The 12,098-nt window shown below is 37.0% G+C and overlaps 1 long non-coding RNA gene across 1 annotated transcript in view; it reads left to right on the top strand.

Moving 5' to 3' along the window:
* Nucleotides 1–12,098, top strand: part of LOC116716044 (uncharacterized) — a 134,135-nt gene that overhangs the window by 54,749 nt on the left and 67,288 nt on the right. The window contains exon 3 of the long non-coding RNA XR_004338375.1: nt 7,568–7,677. This is a non-coding gene — a long non-coding RNA (uncharacterized LOC116716044). The remainder of the gene's footprint in view (nt 1–7,567; nt 7,678–12,098) is intronic.

The raw sequence follows: 12,098 nt of genomic DNA, 5'->3' as shown, positions 1-12,098 counted from the left end.
CCCGTCTGCCTTTAATCATCAAGATGACGTCTCTGGTCCCCTGCTGAGTAGTTTTGTTTTAATCCATGTTGATGATGCCTAATAATGACCAACATACCATAGAGGTGCTTTTCTAAGCTCTCCGGATTCTCAAGGCTACCCGGAATAATTTTAAAGCCTCAATCGAGCATCATGGCAGAATGATTATTTTGAATGTTACGAGTCTGTTGTTGGAGTAGCTTAAGAAGATGCTGGTAAATACAGTAAATGGAGAGAAAATAGAGACATGCACAAAAAGATGTGTGAAGCATTTATAGTGCTAGTTAAATTTAAACAATTTGAAAGACAGTAAATTCAAGGATTGCTCAAAAGCAAATTTAAGTCGGTCAACAATATTGGATAGTAAGAAAACACATTAGGTTTAGTTTTTTTTAAGCACTGATTTTAGCTCCCAGATATATATGAAAGAGCTTCTGTCCTGCTCTAGAGACAACACCACTCACATATCTTACTCGTTAAGACATACCAGTATGGTCCTATCAGTGTCCTTGAACCTTTCACAAACCTCTCTGTCGAATAAAGTCTTGGAAACACAAATATCTGTTTTAACGCATTTAGGCTTGAAAATACAGTGTGGTAAAGATGCATCTACCCCTTTCAAATTTCCTCTTCCTTTAATCACATTTAAAGTTTCTGATCATCAAACAGAAAATGTTGTCAGGCAAAGATAACCTACAGAAATGAAGAAGTTTTCAAATAATATTCTGTGGGTTGTTAAACCCACAGTAGGAGTTCTAATTTAGAAGTTAAGTTTTCTAGCAATGGAAATTATTTTTATAATAAAAAGTTTTAACTGTTGCGTAATTGCTTCAATCTAATATATTTTCAGTCCCCATTAAGACAATTTAGGACAGTTAAATATACAACCATGTAGCTGGGTTGGTTCCATTGGGGCATTTTATTTTTGCAGACAAGAAAAAAAAATGCCACCTGAAAAATAACTTGCAGAGGTGTCTCTTATGTATTCTTTATATGCTCTTGCTGTTCCATATTTAAGACGCCTTCATTTTCTTACTAGTTCCTCTGAGATTAAGCGAACACCTTTGATTGTACCAAACTCATCATTTTATGGGTCACAGTCTGAAGGGCAAATGGGAAAGGATGGCGAAAAGCATAATTAGTGGAATGAAAAACATGCACAGTGATGTATTTGGACTCCCATAGCCATAGTTCATTGCAAAAGATGCTTCAAAAAGACTTGCACAAAATGACCCAACATCTTAAAGATGAATAAAACATTTAGCCTGAATAGTTTTGGTCAACGGTAGTGTGCCCTAACTTGAATTGCAGCCATAATGCACTGAGAACATGATAACACATGAGGGTTTGGACATTATGTCACAATGAATTTTTTTTTTAAAACTGTCCTTTTTTTATACCTAAAGAGGTCATGTTCCATTATACGGAACAGGAAAAGAACCAGAAGTGGTCATTTCAACAAGAATTGCAACTATAAATATGTCTGTCAGCGAGTAGCACATTGGTTCCAGACCAAGAAGATTAATTCTGTGGAGTGACCAGCTCAATCTGGAGCTTCTTCCAGTAGATGTGTGGTGTTTGACTAAAAGTAGCCATGTGCTTATGAATCTGTAGAAAGAAACTTGGAGCTTTTTAAAAAAAAAAAAAAACACACTGCAATATTTTTTAGCAAAATAGTAAGTCTGTGGAGGCAATTTCACCCTCCAGTTGATGTGTTTTGATATTTCCTTCTTGAGAGTGTTGTGAATCAGGTGTGTGTGTGTTTTAGGCTACGCTTACATCAGACCCCTACCTGGAAAATGCCGGTATTTTCAGATGCTGATTTTGAAAAAGTTCCTTGTTGACAACTACAGCTTGAGTCAGCTGTAGTGGCCACGATATGGCGCTGTGATTTTAGCTTGTGGTCGAAGATCTTCCACCTCACTATGATTCTACATTGGTTACATGGGTCTTACAGATTGTGGGATTCTTAACTGTTAGTAAGTGGAGCCTATAGAGAAGTTACTATGTTTCTCTGAAGCGTATCCAACTGTACAGTTGAAAAAGAGACACCCCCTCAAACCAAGCCAATGCCAGAATTAATTAAAATCCAAAGCACGCCCACACAACAAACGTCCATTGCAGTTTGGTGACATTTCAACTGAGTTGATACTGACCTAATGTGGTTGATACAGTAGCTTCCCCCATATGTCAAGTAAATCTTCACATTACAACGTTCTCTGCCTACCATTTAAAACCTCAGGCTTGCTGCTTTCTCTTACCAGGTGCTATGAGGTGACAAATAATTAATTTGCAGGAGATTAAGTTATGCAGTCATCTAATTTGGTCACTTGTGAAAATTGTTTAAGCTTCTTAGCTGCTCTGGTAACTTAACAAGATAGCCTTTCCCCTCTTTTATCATGTGAGGATTATGGCTGCAGCTTTTATTAACAAAATAAACAATAGGTCAGCACTAATAACATTGCCAAAAGCTTGCCCGTTGATCAATTAAAGAAATCCCCACAGAGGCAAGCTGCAAATTTACAAAAGGGTAATGGAAATGGATTAGCAACAGTGAAACAAGTATACCACAGAGACCTACAAAACCAAAACATGGTTTCTTATTTCCTCTCATTTAAAGCAAAAGGAAACTCATGAGAGCTCAGACAGTTTAGACATAGAGGAGAGAAACTAAAAATATAGGGGAACCAATTCTAAGTACCTGGTTTTTTTTTACTTTGTACTTTATCTAAGGTTGTTTTTCATTCCCCTCAGGTACACAAAAAGAAATGGGACTGTGATTAGCCAGATTAGGAAAACAGCACCCCCTACAGAGACTGATCATTCCTGGAAATCACAGGAGAGGATAACATTCTCAACACTACCTTAACCGACCCCGGTCATAAATTGTTGACGACGCACAATCGATAGATAAAAAAAACAAACCCTGGCTCTGTTCCGTTGCTCTGCCGTGATACCAAACAAGAGGGCTGCTTTCCCCGAAAGATTCATTCAGTCTCTTAAAGCCTGATGTCCTGCAGCAAAATGCTGATTCATTCTGTTATGAAAGTTGTGCAGTGCTGTAAATGTGATGCTCTGCGATGCTGAATGAATAATTGTTTTTGAAGAGGGTTTGTATCACACTGCCAGTGATTACGGAAACAGAGGGGTATGACACTTTATGTATATTTGCAAAACAACTATATCAGCATTTAATGCATGTCCAGTCCTTGATTGCTACCTTCCTTCAACACTTAGATGCATCCTTCTCCAACATACCTGACTCATATGAATGGCTCGTTAAAGCTAAATGACTGCAGAGGGACTTCAGTCGTTTTATTTAAGTATGTTGGAGCAAGAATGCAACCTAAACAAATGCATTATGACATCCCTGTTTTAAGGCATCACCTTTTTCACCCAAGTGAATTTTTTCCCACCTTAATGTGAAAATATTATTCCCAATAATTAGCATTTACTAGACAATGTTGTGGTCTATACAAGATTTTGGGCCACACATACACACATGAGTACAATTGAATCAATGATGACTAAACATTTCGTCATGAGTGTGTTGAGTGGAAGAACACACTCATGACACATCCGCTTTGTTTCAGAATATTACTTTAGTACATCTTGTCAAAAAAACCTTTCCACTATTATACAAAGCAGTCTATTTTATGTTTACACTGTTTTCCAATAAGATTCTACAATTTTATAGCAAGAACTTCCTTTCAATTAGAAGGAAATATTTTTTCTCATGCTTTTTCAAACATACACATACATGTTTGTCTAAGTAATAAATATTGCATCTTTTTTTTCTCTACATTGTGTCTAGTCAATGTTATACATTTTTTTATGGTTCCAACTTAAAGTATCTGAGCCGATATGGCGGAATTATCCATCAAAATGAGTTTATTTGTTACTGGAAACACTTAATTCATGGAATTCATGTCACACCAGAATTTACTACTTGCCGAGTAGAACGTGGTATATTCGGTTTATTTATGTACTTTCATTTCAAAACAATTGTCATCTAAAGATATTCTAAGAAAAGAAAAACAGTTTGTGCACATAAACATTTCCATTATATTCAGATCAATCTTAAAGATTCAAAGTAAATTACAAACATTCCAACTTGATATCAAAAACACTGAGTCAAGTTCGGTTTATTATTCACTTTTGTTGAAAGTCTTTTTTCTTGCACTGACGCATCGTAATAGACCAACTTCTAATTATTTTTTAAATTTTTAATTTTTTTTTATTTGCCTCCATTTGATGTGCCTCCCCACTAATGCCATGTTGTGAGCCTTCATTAATGCATCTAATCCTTGGTTACCTATTCATCAAAGAATGTTTTTTATTACGGATTTAAGATTAATATTTCACCTGATAAAACTTTTCACTCAATACAGCATTTGGCCAATCACTGAGCCAGTTAACAAAAAGTAAAGTCGTTCCCCAGGCTGCTTGTAATTTCAGACCTTGGTTCCCACTTTTTCATAGTATATGGTATATTGTTATTAGACAAGCCTCTGCTGTAGCCAGTGCAGCAGGTCATCCAAGATGTGAGTTGGGACTGAATACATAAATTGGAAATTCATTGTTGTCACATAGACCAGACGAAGGCCTCTTTGCAGCAACGGAGGAATCATACGATTAGTCTGAACATTTTATGAAGAAAAGACAAATGGACGAAAGAAAGAAGAAAAGTCAATTTTATGGATGCAGACTGGTTAATTGCTCTTTTTTGTTCCGACTTCATGATTCAGCCAAGCGGAAAATTCCTTTATTCTGTTTCAAAACACGGTGTCTAGTTGAGTTGCACATCCACAAACTCACTGCCCTGGTCAATTTAGAGCCATTATCTGTCTGACGGCGGCTGTTGTTCAACTTTAAAAAACTCAAAGAAATAAAAGAATGAAAAGTAAACTTTGCTTGCTTTGGTTGGTTTGTAAAATGATGTTGCTAGCTAAAACATTGTGGTAATCTTAAACATGGAGATTATACAAAAACTTGCAAAATCATATACTGACTGACTCATTTGTATATTTTTTCACTAACTTTTGTTTTTATTTCCCCTCATAGTGATTTAATTTTTATTATAAATGCTGATGCTATTAGGGATTTAACACTATCAGCTCACAAAATGAAATGATACACTATATCTGGTTCACATTAGACAGTACTTTATGGAAAAACTAAATAAATTCCCATTTTTATCTTTATAAATAAAGATTGAACACACTCTTCCAGTCTGTCTGTAACTCTGTTGCAACCCAGTTCTTCAAGAACTACGGAAATGTTGACACAAATTTAACGAATATCACACCTGGAAAGGATGTGCTAATGTATACAGTCAAATTTGAATAAATAAGACTACGTGTTCTGAATAGCCTTGTCAGATCAAAAGTACTTTTGAAAATACCAACCTTTATTATAACTTTCAAGTCTTAACACTATTCTAATATCAAATATCTTGTTTAGCTGAAGGTGGAAAACCATCATAATAGACATAAACACGTAACCATCAGTCTGTTATTATACTCTGCAATATGTTTCATTTTATGATTTGAGTTACTGAAACCAGTTGAGTTTTGAATAACATTTTAATATACTGAATATGACTGTGTGTTTTCCCAATGGCATATTAACCATCTTGGTTTGACAAAATCCCAGACACATTTTGTTATACTGCTATAAACTAGCATAGGCATTTCTAATTGTATCCAAGTCCGATCCCATCAGTAATATTATTCTTTATATAAAAAATGATTGTTTTAGTATGGCACTTATTTAGGTAAGGACTCACTAAATTGACACCAGTTGTGATGAAATGGTAACTCATACAATACGGCCACATACAGAGAGACACACTCATTGTATTTGACCCCAAGACTTAATAGCATTAGCTTGAAATCTGTTTTCTGTTGAGGGAACTATTAGCTGCTAATAGTGGTGGTACTTCACAGGTGGTGACAACTTGGCAGCATCAGATATAATAAGGTTGCTTATCACAGGCTATTGACCACTGAGGTGGCCTTGGAGCTTGGTACAGAGTACAATGGATGCTATCATCGTAACTTATAGTGATACTGGTCAATTGAAGGGCTGAGTGGGGGCTTATGTACAGAAGGAACCTGTATAACTTATTAAAATGATAAACTCTAACATTACATTTTTCCCCTGTCATTGCCTTCTATGTAGATCGGCTTCCTTTTAAAAAGCAATGATGTGTAACTCCCTCTGTTAGGCCCCATTTACACCAGAATGAATCCTCCCTATCGATCTCCTAGACCGCTACTGTTTGAACATGGCTGGATCAAACCAATCACATCCAGCATTAGAACCCTGAAGCTAATGTATGGGTTGTTCACAAGACTATTATAAAGTTATATTATACACCCTTGTTTACCTTTTTGTTAATTGCTTTTAATTGAAGCTGGAGCTATGCTTCTATTAGCGTTAACACAGATTTTGTGTTTAAACCTGATTCTGATAAACATCTCCTAGCAACCACCATAGCTAAACCTATAGATGCTGGCTGGCATTTCGAGACTGCTCAGTTTTCAGTTACTTATACATTTTATTTAGAGACAGTATGGGCTTCCTTCTAATGAATAAAGTAAATCTATTGACTGAACGGTTGGATGAAGCAAGATTTGATACAGATTTAAAGACAGATTCCATTAAAGCTGCTGAGAAATACATAAAGCATCATTATTTGTAAATCAATTTCAGTGGAAAAAAGATGTAAAGGGTGTAGAAAGGAAAGGAAAGGGCCTTCATATTGTATCCAATACCATTAATTACATAAGATCAGACTTTACACAAAATATAAAATTTATGTGATTTATTGGGAGGTGAAGCGATAAACAGTATTTCCAGTCAACTAAAAAATGTCCGCAGATGGTATCCACCTCCAGGTTTTTCTACATTTAAGTTCCTGGATGTTCAGGGGATGCTTGACTAGTGGACTGTGATATTAGACCCTGCGTTGCGACCATGTATGTCCCTCTCCCTCTGCGCCCAGATGAGATGTCGTCAGATTTATGGTTATGGATTACTTACGGAATCTGTCACCGCAGCCACAGATGTTGAGTGTCACTGTGGGAGAGGCGAGAGGAAGTGGAAGAGAGGGAACTTTTACCCGGGGTACACTTGAAGCGATTCACTCCATTTGCAGATACTTGTCAGACTGAAAGGCTCAGAGTGGGAGGCTCATCTTCTCTTCACAGCTAGCTAACAGGGCATGCAATCCAGCCAGATACAGCTGCTCTCAAGGCAGTCATTTTGGCAGGAGTCGCCTCATTTCTCTCATAATCTGGAATAGTTTTCATTCAGCCTTAAATATGATGGAGTACCTTGCAAAGAATGTCTTCCACTTGACCTTTTTTTTTTGTAATTTGTTGGTTTACAATTATGAAGTAAACATGATTTTACTAGAATTTGCTATTCACCAGGAAATGTCAATGGATTCTGGCGTAGTTGAGGAATTTTTCAAAACAGTTTTGAAAACTATGCTGTCCATTTGTCGTCAACCCCTTTTATTTATGCAACCCTTTGCTTTCAGAGTCCAAACATGAAAGGAGTATGTCACAGAAATACGTCACTGAGACACGGCACTCCACCTAAGGTGAAGCAGTGACGAGAGAAGCAGTCAATGAACCTTTGGAGATACAGGTGAGAGAATCTGTTGGCAGGTCAAATTTGTCCTTCAACTGTTGAAGTTGAAGCAGTTGTTTGAAAAAGGGTTGTTTTCAAAAAGTGAGACTGTCTGATCAAAGGTTTTCTATCTAGCTTTCTCCAAGCCCCAGTCATACTCCAAAGGTTTTATGAATACTAGCCACTCCCTCAATATACAGTATGGACGGTATATGTTGTTTGCAGTCGCCTATCCTTTTATAAAGGTTGGCCTTTTTTTCCCATAGCCTTACTGCTGCCCCAGACATTCACTTGGCAGTTCATTTCTTAGGGCTATCTTGTTCATCCTTGATGATAGTTTTCACACTCCCTTGCTTCTCTCTTTCAAGCTTAATGTGGAGTCTGAGGGTGATGGACTTGGGGTGAAATCCTCCATGCATTGTAAAGAGTGTTCCTTTCTTGGTATCAGTGGCTTTCATCTCCTCCTCTGGCAGGGCTATTATGTTGGCCAAGTATCTGAGAACTGGCAGAGCAACTGTTTGGAACCTCACTTGCTCTTTGTGCTCTGTTGGCATGCCTACAGTATTCCTTGTGATATATGTATATGCCGTTGAGGTGAATAACTGAATCACAGTTTTGCTATTTTCTGGCATAAGACTTGAGGACCTCCTTGTAGAAAAGGGGAAGATTCTGAAACATTGGGCATCGTTAAAAACCTGGCATTGCAATGACAACGCAATCTTGAGAATCTCAAGTACTGTCACACCTTAATCAAACATTATTTTCTATCTGGATGCTTTGATATCTTTTATTTTCATGGATGCTTTCTGTTATGTTTGTACTTGTTCTGAACATGAGAGAAAATAGAGTAAGAACATCCTTAAGACTTAAGTGCACTCCATTTTTCACATTAAGACAGGTTGCGGTTTGTGTTTTCTACTTAGTACATGAATCTAAAGACCTGGCAAATACTGCAATCAAATTCCATACTTTTCTTTTCCTGGGAACCCTGTGGAGTAAACAAATACTCTGTTGTCCAGAGCCTCTGTTGATATACTGACAGCCAATAGAGGCCAAGGGGTGAATCTCGTTTTCAGTCACCGAGGTTAAAAAGAGTCAGTCTAGAAGAACAGCTGGTAAGGCTAAGTGGAAATTGACATCACAGATGAACTAACATTTGGCTTTTGGGAGGGCTGGCCTGGTCTGGCATTTAGTGACATTTGTCTTGCTACGGCGATGCATTTGGGAGGTCAAAAGAGCCGAGAAGAGCATAAAAAAACCCTGAAAAAATGGCAGGGTAATTATAGATTGACAACTCATAGGGGACTCATTAGCCAGTTGATCTCTTGACAGAATAGTGGACAGTGAGTAATATTAAATTAACTGATTAAAAGTCAATTATTTTTAAACTCTTCTGTAACATGTGGTGTGCCTTTTTAATGGAGCTGTAATGGAAACTAAATTTAAATATGCCACATAGTTCTCACTGGGTTTTCTCGAGTGACTTAATGTGACAGCAGAAGACTGTAAATGGGTCTCAGGGCAAGCATTTAGGGTGGTAACACCAGAGGGATCAGTAAGGCATCGCTGTTTCTCACTGGAAAACCTGCTGTGAGCTACCCAGGCGGCATCAAAATGTACTTTTGCATCTGGTGGCACAGGGAAGCTTGCAAGTTGCTGTCAAATTGTAGAGCAATCTGAATATTTAAGGCATCCAACAAACCGATCAAGCAGTAGGATTTAACCTTACCTTTAATGCACAGTTATTGGTGTCTTTGAATTGATTTTGAGTTGTCTCCCATCAAAAATAGATTTTAAATCAGTTACAATGAAAAAAAACATGAACAATAATCAACTTATGTCATGGATTTGCTGTGATTAAACCTTTTTTTGAGAGTTTAAGAGTAAAAATAGCTAACAAAACAGAAAGTCAACCTCTGAATGGGTCAAATTTCCTCCGGGGTGATCTAAAATTGTGATCTCAAACAGTTGATGGCAGTTTTTATCATCAAGTATGATCAGGTTGCTTTGGAAACTCTTTCCCCTGACATAAGTCCAGTGATCATTTGAAAGCTTTACTCAGGTTACCTTTCTCTCTCTTCCTCTTCTTATCAGAAATGCTTAGTCATAAAAAAAAGGCTAGGACAAAATAAAATCTGTATGTTACCAAATGATTTTGCACTAAAATATACAGTACTCTTAGCTGACCTTAGAATTGTCTTGAATAAAACCAGCCATTGCAGACATTTATTTTTCAGCTCTTAGGAGGTTTTAGGTTATGATTCAAACATAAGTAGTTTGCTGCCTGGATGTAGGCGTTGGATTGTTTTGTTGTTGAAGTATTCAAGGCCTTTGCCTGCAGCCAGCTCGTTTAAGACCTGCTGACATGCTGCATTTTAATCTGAAATGCCTGGTAGTTATTTCATGTCAAAATATATTCTTCATTTATTCCTGTAGTAGAGGCAGAATAGCGCAGCTGCAGCATGTTAGATCCTCAACAATGGTGTACGTTAAATGGTCTTTTCATTCCAAACTCTGTTTTGAATTTAGTTTTGCGGTGGTGGTTAATTAGGGAAAATAAAGTCAAGATGCACTTTTAAATGTGATGGACTACCCCATCTTTTGCCAAATGACCTTTGGAAATAGGCACCAGACTCTCACTACTCTGCAAATCATTGAGGATTTAGAGAGAGTGAATGGAATTAAAGTGAGATGATAGACCTTTAAAAATAAAGCAAATATGAGACAGAATGCTAATTTAAAGAAAACTTAACAGAATCCAAAGGCTTCTAATACTATGAGCCAGAATTAAAGGTTTTGGCTACGTCACCAAGCCGACAATGGCAGAACTCGCAACCGGCATGTGAATGCACCGAAATCAATGGCAAGAGTTTATTTACAATAACATTAACAATAACAATCTTAAGTTTTATAACATTTTATGTTTCTTTAAAAAACAACAAGATATATTTACATATACATCAGCTTATTTTAATTTGGAGTGAGGTGGATAACTGACAGGTTAATTGCTGAACAACAAAAACATAATCAGGCTCTTTCTATAGTAAAATAAAGAGAATAAGAATAACCCTGAACATTCAAACTGTTTATATGTCATCTATGACAGTTAAGGGGTTAAATATTATGTAACGCCATAAAAAATCATTTTGAGAACAGAACGTTTTTAGGCTCTACTTTCTAGTAGAAAATCACTTATACCCTCCATGAAGGTAAGTCACAAAAAATTAATTCTTTTAGAAGCTGAGTGCTACCTCCAAGCATGTTAATGGAAAGTTTATGGGAAGAAATGTGTGATCGTTAAAGGTACACACGCAACAGGGACGGCAGCAGAGTCTCAGACATATCCAGGACATGGACTATTACTTCCTTTAACCGTTTTATATTATGGATGCAAATCCACCTTAGATTGCTCCTGGTCCTAATGCTGGATGAACCACATCTGGCAGCATATTTGCAGCATCAAGCCTCATTTGCAATTCTGTGATGATGTAGAAGCAGAGACGGCACATAAACATGCCTTAATTCAGTGTCGATGTCCTGTTTCAGCACAAGTTGTATTAAGAAAACAGCTTGCAAAGCAGAGCCTGGAAACTTTATGCCCAATTCTTCTAATGTATCTAATTTTCATCATGATTAAATTATGGATACACATAATTCAACTGCATCCATATCCAGGTCAAATATTTTTGCTAAACAGGCGCTAAGCTGACCTGGAGTCTCCTAGCATATTTCAGTGTAGTTCTAGTTAATTGTGAGCAAAGAAAGATTTTTAGAAAAGAGCTGTTCTGTGTAGCAGAGTCTCAGTTTTTCTTTTAAATTTGCAAAATTTGAACTAACACATTAGATGGATAGACAGGAAGCTCCTTCAGCTTCTCTAATTCGCTCATTATAAATACTATAGAAGAAGAGGTTGAAAAATTCTTACATTCCAAGTGGAAAACCTAGATAAGTTCAACAAAACAATCTGTAGGAAATATAGTACAATATTGAAAGAGAATGTTGTTGTTTTTTTTCGGGGGGGGGGGGGGGGGGTTACCATACTTTGAAAGACTCTGGTGTATTTGAAATTGCTACTTTTTTTTTTTGTTGAGGGATTTCAGTACATGACACCAGACTGTGGCCCACTTACACGAAAAATGCGCAAGGTCATGACAAGATTACGATCTTGCTTCATACCCTCCTGTGTTTTCAACTCCGTAGGCCTGAAATCAATAATTCTCTGTCTCGTTTTGAGTTGGGAGGAGACATTACACTTTCATCTTTTTTCTCATCTGACCTTTAGAACAACAGGCATCATGCTTGAGGAAATACTCTGCAAATCAATGAGGACAGCTCTTTTTATTAACCCTTTTGTCCTGTTTTTGTTTTTCTTTTTTTACTGCTTCCCTGCTCCTATCTTCTCAAATATTTTAAAAATGATGCATATTAAAAACCTTGGA

This window comes from Xiphophorus hellerii, chromosome 24, assembly GCF_003331165.1.
Source record: "Xiphophorus hellerii strain 12219 chromosome 24, Xiphophorus_hellerii-4.1, whole genome shotgun sequence".
Classification (NCBI taxonomy): Eukaryota; Metazoa; Chordata; class Actinopteri; order Cyprinodontiformes; family Poeciliidae; genus Xiphophorus; species Xiphophorus hellerii.
Note: the sequence above shows the minus strand (reverse complement) of the source record. Positions and strands in the feature narration are given on the sequence as shown.